General features: G+C 38.1%; 1 protein-coding gene across 1 annotated transcript in view; it reads right to left on the bottom strand.

Annotated features, from left to right (window-relative positions):
* LOC5567111 (cytosolic purine 5'-nucleotidase) overlaps positions 1-9,957 on the bottom strand; it is a 200,609-nt gene extending 190,652 nt beyond the window's left edge. The window contains exon 1 of the mRNA XM_021839127.1: positions 9,546-9,957. The gene's annotated coding sequence lies outside the window, so the exon portion shown is untranslated. The remainder of the gene's footprint in view (positions 1-9,545) is intronic.
* Between the last annotated feature and the right edge of the window lie 5,292 nt (positions 9,958-15,249).

Raw genomic sequence — 15,249 nt, 5'->3', positions numbered from 1 at the left:
CCTATTTTGGCATGATTTTCAAACAATTCTTTAATCATGTCCTCGTAATATGGACTTCTGATGTTCCCCCAAAGGTGGTTTACTACGTTCTAAAAAGAGTTCCACGCTCTTGACTAATTCGACGTCAAAAGTGTATTGAAAGCACGATCTATCTTTGCATCCATCAAGTTTGGAAACACTGATTTCAAGTACTGACTTTAGTACAATGATACCTCCATGAGTCGATGTTCCATGACTCGATATCGAGAAATGGTAATAGTAGTAGGCTATGGTAGGGAATGGTAATAGTAGTAGGCTTGAGTTTTTGCGAAAATCTCGTGGTTCTTCTAACACAGTAGTTCAAAATTGTGAATCTCATCAAGTCGCCTATGTTGGGTACGTGAATTTTCGAAATCAGTAGTGTCATTGAAGGCTGTAAATGCGGAAAATAGAACATTTTTCAAGACATTTTGCCTACAGCAGCGATACGCGTGAGTTTCACTGGCTCCGCTGACTGTGATTTGCTACGCTTGCCTACTGTAGTGTGAATTTCAGAACTTTTCCCAGCTCTGATTGAGATTTCTGCTGATAAATCTCATCATGACTTTGTTTGGGATAACTACAGTCAACTCTCCCTAACTCGATATTGAATGGACCATCGAGTTACAGAACACAAAACCAGTGCAACTGCGATCCAAGGGACCATCGAGTTAGCCTTGAAACCCAACTGTTGCTATGGTTCTCAATCTCGATATCGAGGTACGGAATATCGAGTAAGGGAGAGTTAACTGTATTACAAAAAACCCCTTCAGAAATACTTTTAGCAAAATCTTTTGCGATGAAATTTCTCTTTCTCTTTTTAAAAGTATACTGCTCCGCGACTAAAAATGGGTGAACCAACTTGCGAAGTTTATTTTTTGACTAACTTCGCCGCGTCGCAACTCGATTCTCAACAGTGCGCATAATGCACACGGCGGAGGGCATAGATGCGCACTATAGCGAAATGACTCGCGACGCGGCGAAGTTGGTCAAAAATCGAACTTTGCACGTTGGTTCACCCATTTTTAGTCGCGAACCAGTATATTGCTTGCTGTCATACTTGAACAAATACACGGATAACTTTTTTTTAAATAATTTGTTGGAGTTCCTCAAGAGATTCCTGAAGCAATTCGTTTATAAATTTTTAGTTAACTTCGTGTACAAATTTGTTTTCTAATTCTCAGAATCGATTCATCCAGGTATTTCAAAGAGCATCCTTTGGATGTTTTTCCAGTTATCTTGCAGTAATACTGGTAACATTTTCATCTAAAAGTTCCCCAAAAATATTTTTTCTGCAAAAACTCGGTGGCTTAAGCGCCACTCCCAATAACCGAGAGACCACCGGTCGTTTTTGAACTTTGCCCGACTGTTCCAGAGATCCTTTACCTCAGAGGACTCGTGAACGGCTTTAATAAACTTCCTACTCACCTTGACGAACCTTCTACCCTCACGCCAAAAATTTACCTGCAACAAACAAATATTTTGTCCTCAACACCTTAAACCCGTTTAACCCGATCTGAACCTAAATGGAGTTTGGAAGTCTTGAAGGCGAACTTACCAGAAAACGAAAAAAAAAAACAAAACGTACGTCAAAGGGTGATTTTTTTCAGAATTGTCCGAAACAAAAAATAAATCAAATAGCTTTCAAAACTTCAACTACACTTTATTTACGGAAATTTTTAATTCATTCGAGTTGGACTCAATTACGGTAACGGGTGATAAGGGAAACTATCATTGGCATGAACAAAGGTTTCCACGCACTTGCGCAGGATTTTTGGATGACGATGACTCGATGATGTTGCTTCTGCTCGCTCCTCGGAGCAATGGTGGGAACGTAGCTTCTCCGCTGACGCTGCTGTGATGGAGGCAGCGATGAAGGGATTGAGCTCGGGGAGTATGGCCGATTTATCGTTGCGGAGGCTGGACGGAAGGCTTCCGATTTTGGTCTTCTACGAGAGCTGCATCGACGGTTTGTCGGGCTTCCCGGGTTATGACCGTCTTCTCAGGGTCGAGGCCAACGTACCGTCGTACGGCTTTGTTTTGGGGGCTCTGACTGCATGCGATGAAATGAAGTCCCCTTACTTCAGATCAGGTCAGATCCGGCGTACGACTATTGGCTACGTACGGGGATCGCGCTCGAGATTCCGTAGGGTAAGGCGAATTTACGACGGTTTTTGGTGACCATCGGAGTACTTCGTTCGAAGGGTTGACGAACTTCACATCCCTCCGTTTAGCTACCTTAAAGGCGGGTTTTAGTGGATGCCCGAGTTCAAAATCAATTGTGCTGATGGCCCCAGAGACGCCGTGGGAAATGAAAGAAAATGATTTATCGACGGTTAAAATCGGATGAAAACTGTAGAAGTTATGGTTATTCTTGTATGAGTACCAAAATTGTACATTTTCTTGAGTTTGTATCTTTAAAAACGCATTTTGTGTTAAAGGCGGTTTAAACTAAATAGAACTTTGCTATGACGGAATTTTTTACCGATGGGGAGATGTGAGCACCCTATTTTGGTTGTGAAAATATCTGTTATAATCTAATTTAAAAAGGTGAACTATTTTTTTCGCTACACTTGAAAGCTATTAGTATTTTTAAACATTCGGTGTAAAAAGATTAAAATTTAAAGAAAATTCTAACAGTCAAACATCATCAATGATGACAGCCATTTCTAGCAATATGGGAAGTTTTTACGAACTTCATTTATTACTTTTTGTGTGAGTTTAGAACACTTATTTATAGCATGCTTATTGCTTCATTTCCTTGTCAGTTTTGGAATTGCATGTTATCTCATGTGAAATAACTATTTTTGAAGAATTTATGCAGCTTTCAAGGAGTGCTCATTTCACCCCATTGGTCAAACCGCCCGAATACCCCTAAATGGAATATATAATGTAAAAACAGAATTGTTTAAGAAAGCTACGCTTTAATTTAACAATCTTGAATTTTCAGTTAAGTATACATAATTTCACGTTTATAAATAGTAGCTAGTATTTAGATTTTCATCAGTTTCTATTGAAATAAAATGCTTTTAAAATGATCGAGATTCGAACCACTACGTCTATGATGCTCACTTTATATTTCGCGATAAAGAAGCCAGCAACGATAACGCCGTTCCATGGTTTTCATCTGTTGGTGAAAAAGTTCTTCGTGCTAGTCACTATCATCACCAAGATTCTCCGGGAAAAAATCCAGGTGCGAGTGTATAAACTGAATCTTCAAAGACATGTTCCCACCTGCATTGCATGAAAAATAGTAATTAGCAAAAGCTGAAGTAAATTTTGTATTTAGAATGTTTACCTATTTTGGCATGATTTTCAAACAATTCTTTAATCATGTCCTCGTAATATGGACTTCTGATGTTCCCCCAAAGGTGGTTTACTACGTTCTAAAAAGAGTTCCACGCTCTTGACTAATTCGACGTCAAAAGTGTATTGAAAGCACGATCTATCTTTGCATCCATCAAGTTTGGAAACACTGATTTCAAGTACTGACTTTAGTACAATGATACCTCCATGAGTCGATGTTCCATGACTCGATATCGAGAAATGGTAATAGTAGTAGGCTATGGTAGGGAATGGTAATAGTAGTAGGCTTGAGTTTTTGCGAAAATCTCGTGGTTCTTCTAACACAGTAGTTCAAAATTGTGAATCTCATCAAGTCGCCTATGTTGGGTACGTGAATTTTCGAAATCAGTAGTGTCATTGAAGGCTGTAAATGCGGAAAATAGAACATTTTTCAAGACATTTTGCCTACAGCAGCGATACGCGTGAGTTTCACTGGCTCCGCTGACTGTGATTTGCTACGCTTGCCTACTGTAGTGTGAATTTCAGAACTTTTCCCAGCTCTGATTGAGATTTCTGCTGATAAATCTCATCATGACTTTGTTTGGGATAACTACAGTCAACTCTCCCTAACTCGATATTGAATGGACCATCGAGTTACAGAACACAAAACCAGTGCAACTGCGATCCAAGGGACCATCGAGTTAGCCTTGAAACCCAACTGTTGCTATGGTTCTCAATCTCGATATCGAGGTACGGAATATCGAGTAAGGGAGAGTTAACTGTATTACAAAAAACCCCTTCAGAAATACTTTTAGCAAAATCTTTTGCGATGAAATTTCTCTTTCTCTTTTTAAAAGTATACTGCTCCGCGACTAAAAATGGGTGAACCAACTTGCGAAGTTTATTTTTTGACTAACTTCGCCGCGTCGCAACTCGATTCTCAACAGTGCGCATAATGCACACGGCGGAGGGCATAGATGCGCACTATAGCGAAATGACTCGCGACGCGGCGAAGTTGGTCAAAAATCGAACTTTGCACGTTGGTTCACCCATTTTTAGTCGCGAACCAGTATATTGCTTGCTGTCATACTTGAACAAATACACGGATAACTTTTTTTTAAATAATTTGTTGGAGTTCCTCAAGAGATTCCTGAAGCAATTCGTTTATAAATTTTTAGTTAACTTCGTGTACAAATTTGTTTTCTAATTCTCAGAATCGATTCATCCAGGTATTTCAAAGAGCATCCTTTGGATGTTTTTCCAGTTATCTTGCAGTAATACTGGTAACATTTTCATCTAAAAGTTCCCCAAAAATATTTTTTCTGCAAAAACTCGGTGGCTTAAGCGCCACTCCCAATAACCGAGAGACCACCGGTCGTTTTTGAACTTTGCCCGACTGTTCCAGAGATCCTTTACCTCAGAGGACTCGTGAACGGCTTTAATAAACTTCCTACTCACCTTGACGAACCTTCTACCCTCACGCCAAAAATTTACCTGCAACAAACAAATATTTTGTCCTCAACACCTTAAACCCGTTTAACCCGATCTGAACCTAAATGGAGTTTGGAAGTCTTGAAGGCGAACTTACCAGAAAACGAAAAAAAAAAAACAAAACGTACGTCAAAGGGTGATTTTTTTCAGAATTGTCCGAAACAAAAAATAAATCAAATAGCTTTCAAAACTTCAACTACACTTTATTTACGGAAATTTTTAATTCATTCGAGTTGGACTCAATTACGGTAACGGGTGATAAGGGAAACTATCATTGGCATGAACAAAGGTTTCCACGCACTTGCGCAGGATTTTTGGATGACGATGACTCGATGATGTTGCTTCTGCTCGCTCCTCGGAGCAATGGTGGGAACGTAGCTTCTCCGCTGACGCTGCTGTGATGGAGGCAGCGATGAAGGGATTGAGCTCGGGGAGTATGGCCGATTTATCGTTGCGGAGGCTGGACGGAAGGCTTCCGATTTTGGTCTTCTACGAGAGCTGCATCGACGGTTTGTCGGGCTTCCCGGGTTATGACCGTCTTCTCAGGGTCGAGGCCAACGTACCGTCGTACGGCTTTGTTTTGGGGGCTCTGACTGCATGCGATGAAATGAAGTCCCCTTACTTCAGATCAGGTCAGATCCGGCGTACGACTATTGGCTACGTACGGGGATCGCGCTCGAGATTCCGTAGGGTAAGGCGAATTTACGACGGTTTTTGGTGACCATCGGAGTACTTCGTTCGAAGGGTTGACGAACTTCACATCCCTCCGTTTAGCTACCTTAAAGGCGGGTTTTAGTGGATGCCCGAGTTCAAAATCAATTGTGCTGATGGCCCCAGAGACGCCGTGGGAAACCCCAAATAACTCCACTAGACGAAATTCTTGCAACCGTACGATACAAAAGCGCCTAAGCGCTGGAAAAGTCCAACGCGAATGACGTAAATTAACATATTGTCAAGAAAACAAATTGCAAGTCTAAAAATTACTTTTTTGTACGAATAATCACAACGGTAGAAGATTCGCGGTCAAAACGACCAGAAGGACGTGCAATTTACTGGAAACACACAAAAGACACAAAAATCGATTTAAACACTTCACTAAATTCACCTTTTCACACAAATTACTTTCGGTACGTTAACGAAGGGTACAGCAAAATCTAACAAATCGATACTTAAAAACCATGATAACTTCCATACTCCAGCCTTGTAGAGAACGAAATGAACGAACTTAAGTAATTTTTCCTTATAGAAACCTACATTCAACAATCTTCTTTTTGTCTACAGTATTGCGCAAATGAACAACAGAATTGCCGCTGTGATTTGATGTGTCGTATGAAAGTATTTACACGCTATGTCCCAGAATAGGTTCTTTCGAAATCCCATTATGATTACATAGTGGCCAAATGAGTTCTACATTGTCAAAAAATGTTCACCTATAGAATTAAAGATCTCTAAAAATTACAAAGCTTGATGTGTCACATGACAATGTTTACTGATTTTCAATTATTGATCCCGGAACCGGTTTCAAATGGGCTTTGTACTGTGCAGCTCAGTCATTAGACTGGCCCAGCTCAGTATGGGAGAAAAATAAAGTAGTATGATTCCACTGGGCACCCCCCAGGATTATTTCTTGGGGTTAGACGAAGCCTTTCTGAAAAATTCAGCTCATTTGGTCGTTCCATAAGCTGGCGCATTTGGATTGAAGTTAATATGGGATTTTCAGCTCAAACATATGAGCAACAGCACATCATGTACTGTTTAGTTCAGGAAAATTGATGATCGCGTTCAATTGAACCCAGAATGTCAAAAACGCTACTTGATGTAATAGCGAAGAATATTGTAGAAGATTGTACCATGATCAAAATTAATAAAGTTGGTGTTTTAACTATCTGAAGTATATCATGCAACACTGCTTGTATTTCTTCAACATAGCTTGGAGGTAGCCACTAAGCGCATCATAGCCACCTATGACCGTGACTGTACGGGAGTGCTGATCTAAGCCTAACTTTCAACAACTGAAAGAGTAATGAAAATGAGATTAAATCCAGATACAAACTTTTGCAATTATGTTCATTAGGGTATCAACTAGTGTATTTGTCATTCTGGGCTTATTTGAACGCGAACAATTAGTATACGGAACGAAACAGTGACATAGGATCAATTTTCAATATATTTGAGACGAATATCCCATACAAACTTCAAATCGAATGCGCCAGCTGGTGAAACAACTGTGAGATATAGAATCCATTGCGTTGAAGTATGGCAATAGAATTGATCACAGCAGTCGGTTTCCTGTGTGAAGAGCAATTGTCACTTGCACACTTGCATTCATTCTGCACTTGTGAACTGGCACTTGCCTGGGTAAGTTGTGCGTGCATTGCGTGGAGGGTGATTCCTTTTCTATCAATAATCGAAACTCCACAGCAACCAATTGAGTTGAAATTTTGAGAGAGCGTTTTTCTTACCCTAAGGCTCATATCTAGGGGGTGCCCCATTGAGTTTTACAACTTTTTTGTTTAAGGGCCAGTCTACTCAGTCATGGAATGCAATCATTTGAAAAATTATGAAGTTCGATGTGTCGCATGATAGTGTTTTATCGCTTACAAAAAAATGGCCCCGGTACCGACTCTCCGGAACATCTGTAAATTGTGATCCGCACCATTAAGTGATTATGACAGACTTCTATACACCCGTCCCCCATCGTTACAGAGCTAATAATTGTTAAAACGTAGCTGACTTTACATTGCAAATCCACTTTTTTCAATTGGTTGTTTTGAAACAGCCATTTTGATTCCGTAATAACTCAGGAACCATGGGGTTCCTGCTTCGTTTATCAAAATTTGGTAAAAAAATATCGAAAAACAAAAAAGTTGCTTTTAAATGTATTCTAACCCTTTAAGCAGAATGTCAATAGAGTATCAAAAAAGTAGATTTGAGTACCTTGTACCTACTAATTCCACCCCAATTGCTAATCTTTGGCAGATACGCGTGTTTCGACTACCACTTGTACCTTTTTTCAGGATCTGTTACTCGTATCCACTGGAGAAATCATCGCATCTCCCTACATTAAATACTAACACCAGCCAAATATCTACTACTAAAATTAATCTAATAAAAAAGTTACAGTTAAAAAAAGTATGTTTTACAATTCCAGTTTAGGGAGGTTAATAAAGTATCCCTGAAAATTTGTTGGGTAAACTATTTCAAGGAATTTACAGAGGAATACCTAGTAGAGCTTTTGACGAAATACAAGATTTTACAGAATTAATGATTTTTTGGACAAAATGCGAGAGAAGACTGAACTTTTGAAAGCTTTTTTTTGTTTCAGTTGGATCAGGGAACATATATTCCCGAATCCATTAATGGATGAATTCACGTTGAAAGTGTGAAGAAATTCCACAATATTATTTGGCTAATATCCAAGATATTTAAAGTAAAGGTTCTGAAGCCACCGATTGCCATTCCTTGAGGAATTTGATTATACTAAAATTCTTCAAGAAATATCAAAGGGTGACAAACATTTTGTTACAAATCAGTTGGAAATAATTAAAATATTATTTGAAATTTCTTGTTTAAAACATCTTAAATTCTTTTTTAAAACATAATAAGTTTTCTTGGAAACATTTTGTTTAGAATTTAAGCAATAAGTGCGATGCGAAATTTCTTAAAAAATTAAGCAACATAAAGGAAAGCATTTATACCTGTTTCTTTTCGGTTTTGTTGTACTTATTCACACCAGGTTAAATTTCTGACATCCATCTGAAGAAAACTTAATCAAGTTTATATTCCTTGAACATAATATTATCTGTTATGAATTTTGCCTTATTTTTCGCTGCCTACATCAATGGATCAGCCTTAAGGCCCAAGTAAAAATTGAGCAAATGTCAAAATTGAAAAAGCAGTTTTTGCCGTTGAAATCGACAGATCGAAAAAATAAAAACACACAGCTGTTTCATTTGCAAAACAAAAAGGCTGTTTGTTATTTTTTTTGATTTCTCTATTTCTCGAAACAAAAACTGCTTTTCCATTTTTGACATTTGCTCCATTTTTACTTGGACCCTTAATGTCTTAGGCGCTGTCCACAAATTAAGTAACGCTCTAGGAGGAGGGGGAGTAGGTTCAAGCGTTACGGCTCATACAAAACAATTTTTCATACAATAAGCGTTACGGGGAAAGATGGGGGAGTGGGTCATTTTTTTAAATTTTAGCGTTAAGCCTGGTTTGCTACTGACAAGAAAAGGAATCGCCTATTTCGATGCGTGGAAAATTATTCCCAGAAATGGCCCAGAAAATCACATTTTTCTGATAGAAGTACGCAACTGAGAAGAGATGTCATTTCTGCGGGAAATTTCTTGACCCATTCAGTCAAGAAATGTCTTTACTTTTCTTGAGCGAAACAGCATACTAAACTTTACGTAATAAATGGATGCCGCCTTAAGTCAGATAGGATTCATCAAAATTTCGTTCATAACCTGTTCCGCAACTAACTACATATAAAAATTGCAAAAACACATATCGAAATACTTTTGGCCAGGTTGATTCAGAAAATGCCCCATAGTGCGACGTGAGAAATAATTAGGGAAATTGACGTTCGCACAAAAAAAAAAAGGTGTCGCCGTGTTGAGGCTTTCAAGTTCAGATCGATGACCGCGGTGCTAGCTAGGAGTTGGACATGACCAATGACCGTGACACGAATTTCCCACCCGCCCATGATTTTCAGTTTTTTTTTTTCTAGGAATCATCTAATTACTTACCGAATTGAGGAAGAGGGAGATTTTCCCACGATGAAGCAACGAAAGGTGACCGGCTCAGAACCGGTCCTAGCTGGTGCCTGATGAATGAAGATGAACAGTGCAAGAGGGATCCCGACCGAACACGAAACGTTTCGACGGAACCGACGAAACCACGGCGGAAAGAACACAAACACGGTCCGTTTTCTTACCGGGAACTATTCTAACGCGAAACTGGATATTCTATCCGACCCTTCCCATACAAACGGGCTATAACACTTTTCACACTCGCGGCAATCGATACAAGAACCACTCACTTCGCTGTTTCAAGAACACACAACCGATTAAATTCACTTTTTCCGAGCCACAAAATGTGGAAAGGAAAATTTCTGCGGCCTTTGCGTGAGCTCCTTTGTTGTTTTTGTTGTGACGACGACGGCTGATTCTGTCAAAAATACACGCGAAATCATACGGAGGCGTGCGGTGGTGTGCGTCTAAGACAAGACCGGACAGGTCGAAGTACAAAAATGAAACCAATTGCCTGTCAAAAAAGACCACTTCTCATTGGTCATTTTGGCAAAGGCCTACTTTCACATCGTTGAGTTTGATTGCAACAGGGCACTTTTTTGCTAGTCCGGCCGTGTTGCTAGTTCATCGGTTAGAGTTTTCATCTAAAATTTAGAAATTTTCAATAAAATCTTTTTATTGCCAATCTATTTATATTCGATGTAAAGTTCAAAGCATGTACTCCTACAATGTTAAAATACATAAAAAATGCCTAATTGAGACCAATATAATGGGAATTGTGTCAATTCTCTCTAAAATATCGTCGGTCTTGAATCAAAACCTGACTTGTTTTTAAATAGAGCGTCCTCCATTGCACTAAATGAAAGAATCGTACAAGAAACAACCAAATTATGAGCCTTTATATTTGAATTTGTTCACAAGATTTGCTTAAAAATGATACTGGTAACACTGGCTTTTGTATCGTCAAGGTTATCGACTGAAACACAACGGGGCAGTCTTAGTTGAGCTGTCACGTCCTGTCCTAGGTGTGCGTGTGCTTTTTTTTATCGAGTTTTCTCTCGGAAGCACGCTCTCCGCTATCGGCGGCGCATGTGATTATGGGGTGCATGTCTTAATTGTGGGTAGAGAAAATTATGTCTAAGGCTGATTGCATGGCATTTCAATTGACAGTCTTGAGGAAATGACATCCAATCATCGCTAAATCCCTTTTTTTGTTAATGACCCAGTCCTCATACGGTTGATTCAATCATCATTTAGATTTTAATCTAATCTTGTTAGATATAAAACAACCACACGCTCAGCGATAAATTTTCCTAGCGTGTTTATGTAAACAAAAGGAGAGTCGTTCACTCGTTCTCTCACACGCTTCCCGAGGAGGTGTGGAAAAGCAGAAGCGCATAGCCATCTACGATGGGTGGTGGGTGGTGGTGTGAAAATGACAGGAAACTCGTTCCGGCTTGGAGCGGACGAGGGGCATTTCAATGCATTATTAGATGCAAGCTTTCAATATTTAAAGGTTTTATTTTTTCTGATACAATTTTTTGTTGTCAATGAGAAACCGTTGTTGGGTTGAAAATGGGTCAAAAACGCATACAGTGGCGAACAAATCTTAAATATCACCTCACTATTTTTCATTGTATTCTCTTTAATTTTATATTTATAGCATACTTGAGTAAAAAATAAATGCTTTTCAATGACAAGCTTGGAAATTGAAATATCCGGAAGAGCATTTCTGCCATGTTTTGTTTAAAAAAAAAGGGGAAAAAGGGCGAACAAACAAAAATTTTCGTAAGAGAACAAAATAGAATCATTCAAGTAATAGGGACCTGAAAAGAAAAGTAATCGCCTATTTATTGCAAACAATGCTCAAGATATGTCTTTTTCTTTGGTCGGAGTACGCAGTTAAAAAAAAATATCAATTCAAATGGAGCTCACTGTGAAAATTTCTTTACGATTTCTTCCGCATAAATTATTATTTGTAGAACAATAGTTTTACAGAAGTAATTTCTGTCGCAATATCACGATTTTCACAAATCTCGTAATTTGCATAGATTTTATTTGTATGTTATTTTTTTCTGACATCGCTACACATCAGTGGTAAGGACTGTTCATGTTATAAAGTGGACACTTTGTTTATGCTATATCTTTTTTATTTATTGATAAAATTGTAATCGGTTTTCTGTGCATCGTTCAACTATTATTCTACAATGCTATGAAAATATAAGATCTTATAGAAAATGCTTTTGGTTGAAGAGCTAAATAATTTTACCAAAAACTTTTTAGAAAAGCCGACTGTCAAAGTTTAGCACGTAGCACTATTTTTCGCAAAACAAAAATCCTCATTTTTATGAACAAATTGTATCCTTTACTATTCTACTAAATGTGTAGCTTTAAAAAAGGAACTATCCCTAGTAACACACATGTTATAATTGAGTATTATGAACTCATATATGACTTGTTTTGGTCATATATCAGTTGATAATACACAATTATAACATGTGTGTTGCTTGGGTATATTCCACCATTCACTGACATTAGGTAACATTAGTGATTTATCCATTTATGCCCAAATTTGTTGATATACCATCCTTTCACTCCCAGCAAAAGAGAAAACTAAAAAGCGTTTTCAAAACTAGTTTAGATTACTAAAAAAAACTATATTTGTTTAAACGAGAGCAAATCCGTGAGTTTTAAACGCAGTCTTAAGTATAAATTTTACTCTTTATGGTCATTTTACTAAAAAGTCTCATACTTTTAAAATCATGTACGCATATTCATCGATCTACAGCAAATTGTAAACGTTTTTCTCCGAATATTTCAATTGGTAATCTCAGAATAACATATTATGAAAATAATATGTGGAAAATATAATCGATTTTTTTTACAGTAGTGTTGCCAATTTCGATGATTGTCATTGTGCTTTGAAAGGTCTTCTAAAAATAAAGCAATAGGGTCCTAAAATGTTTAATGAAATCTTGTTTTCATTTAATATCACGAAAGAGCATGTTACTGCAACTGCTTTAGCATTTTTTCCCGCTCAAATAACGGATATATCATATTAAAACTTTAATTCAAAAATTGGATCCATAAATGAACCTTGACATTTGAGATCATGTTTGACGTTCGCTTAGTCGACAAAAATGCCACAGGGGTTCAACTTTTTAACACCGGGGTTGTTCCTTTCTGACATTTCGGAAGGGACACGGAAAACAAAATACACCCAAAATTTGAGTTTAAACCAAGGGGTGTGACAAAATTAAAAAAAAAATAAAAAAATGTTTTTTGGACTTAAACCATCGGAAAACATTAGAAAATTGAGTAAACATATGTTTTTGAACTAAACTTAAGCGTTTGGCACCAAAATTGGGACAGGGCTTTAGGACCCTATTGTTTTTTCTATTGTGTGTTAAATGTGACTTGAGGACTAATTAAGTTACTCTATGATGGCGTGATTTATTTTCAATTATAATACTATATTAGAACTTCCGTCAGGACGTACTTTAATCCAAAAAAAAAAACTAGGGTAGGTGTACCAGTTATGGCCATAGTGGTTCCCTATTTCGCCATACGGGATAATTTGAATGTATCAACATTTTGAAAAGTTTTTTTGTGTTTAAGCAGTAAGATAGAAGATATATCTTGATGTTGAAACATTCACAAAGTTAAAAATGTGAAAGCTATCCGAATTTCGCAAATGTCCAAATAGGGAACCACTATGTCCATAACTGGTACACTTTCCCTACTCATATCAGTTCCCATCAAACTTAAAACATTTTTCTTTAAAAATATTGGGAGAAAATGATTTTATCATATCTGTAAAATTGTTGCTCCAAAAATAACTTTTGACGTTAACTACGTCTTACGGCAATATACTGGGTGTCAATTGAAAATCTAAAATTTTGCGACCGTCACGAAATTTTGAAAGATTTTGAACGCTAATAACTCAGTCATTTATCTATAGATTTTAAAAATTTTCCCACCAATCGGTCGGAAATGTATACAGCAATTTTCTCGAATGGAGAAAACTATTGAATATCAACAATAAACTATTGAAAATTTGGAAAATGTCGACCCCTTTCTTACGCAACCAATCACGTGCAAGCAGTTTTCCACGCTTCTTTTGCGTTCCGCTTCGCACTATAAAAGCAGACCAATTCCTGCTTCTTCGCTCATTCTTCTTTTTGCCGTCAGACTGTGAACATGGTCAGCGAGCAAGTCTCGAGTGCCTTTCGCATTCTCAGCTCAGTTTTCAATGGAACGCGAATGGAACAACAACACGCCGCCACGACTGAAGCCGCTTGTTGAAGCGCACATCGTCATCGCCACCGCAAAGCTCATCGGGCGAGGAGGATTTGTACCAGTGCGCCGTCAAAATGTGTCAGTGTTACGCAAATTCAACATTTCAATCGGCCCTTTCCAGAGCCAACAAATGTGTTTTAAAGAGTTGATTGTGTAATATTCCTTAATTTGTTCGAGATGGCTGAAGAAAATCGACCAAAGCCGCCAAAATGTGTCCGTGTTACGCAAATTCAACAATTCAATCGGCCCTTTCCGGAGCCAACAAATGTGTTTTAAAGAGTTAATTGTGTAATATTCCCTAATGTGTTTACCACATACTTGCTATAATTTCTTAATTCATCTCATAGCAGCATACAATAATTGATTTATTACGAATAATTGACAATACGGCAATTTGAGGATGTTTCCGAAGACGCTGCTGCAGTGCCGTCGGGATGCAATAACAGCATGATGCTAATCTTGTAATTCCCTTACCCAGACATCAGTTTCATATAGCCTATTTCCCAGATAAGAAAACGAAGAATTTGAAAGGAGGAGCATCACCTGCTATTCTAAGGGTATAAAGCATCCCTTCTTCGTTGAATTCGGTTTCATTCTGTTTTCGCTTTCGAGCTGGTAAGAGCTCCTCCAAACCTGCTCAGCTCCTCGCTACCAGAGGCAAGCTGATTGTTCGAGATGGCAGAAGAAAATCGACCAAAGCCGCTTGTTGAAGCGCACATCGTCATCCGCACCGTAAATTTCATCGGGCGAGGAGGACGCAACCAGTGCGCCGTCAAAATGTGTCCGTGTTACGCAAATTCAACATTTCAATCGGCCCTTTCCAGAGCCAACAAATGTGTTTTAAAGAGTTAATTGTGTAATATTCCCTAATGTCTTTATCACATACTTGCTTTAATTTCATAATTCATCTCATAGCAGCATACAACAATTGATTTATTACGAATAATTGACAATACGGCAATTTGAGGATGTTTCCGAGGACGCTGCTGCTGTGCCGTTGGGATGCAATATATTTTCTATTGTTAAGGAATGATTCAAATATTACGTAACGCAAAATTTTCTAGCTTTGGTTCCCTTTCTTTCCCCATGTAATGAAAGATTTTAAATTTTTATGTTAACACTACGAAAGACCCTCTTCCTCCCCCTGTTGCGTTACGTAATATTTGAACGCATGTTTTCCAATTTCCGTTGTGATGCACCATCATTGCCAAAGCCAAGATAAAAATTTCCCTCACAAGATGCAAATTCTTCTTCTTCACAGCAGCGAAAAAAAATAATCTTGTTTCATAATGTCTATGATAAATTCTAGAATGGGAGGAGCCTAAGTCTATATTCTGGGAGTATAAAAGATGCAGACATCATCTGTCTGCCATCATTCTCATTTGAAGCGCTCGAGATGACG

This window comes from Aedes aegypti, chromosome 1 (genome assembly GCF_002204515.2).
Source record: "Aedes aegypti strain LVP_AGWG chromosome 1, AaegL5.0 Primary Assembly, whole genome shotgun sequence".
Lineage (NCBI taxonomy): Eukaryota > Metazoa > Arthropoda > Insecta > Diptera > Culicidae > Aedes > Aedes aegypti.
The sequence above is the reverse complement of the archived record's forward strand: the minus strand, read 5'-3'. Positions and strand labels throughout refer to the sequence as shown.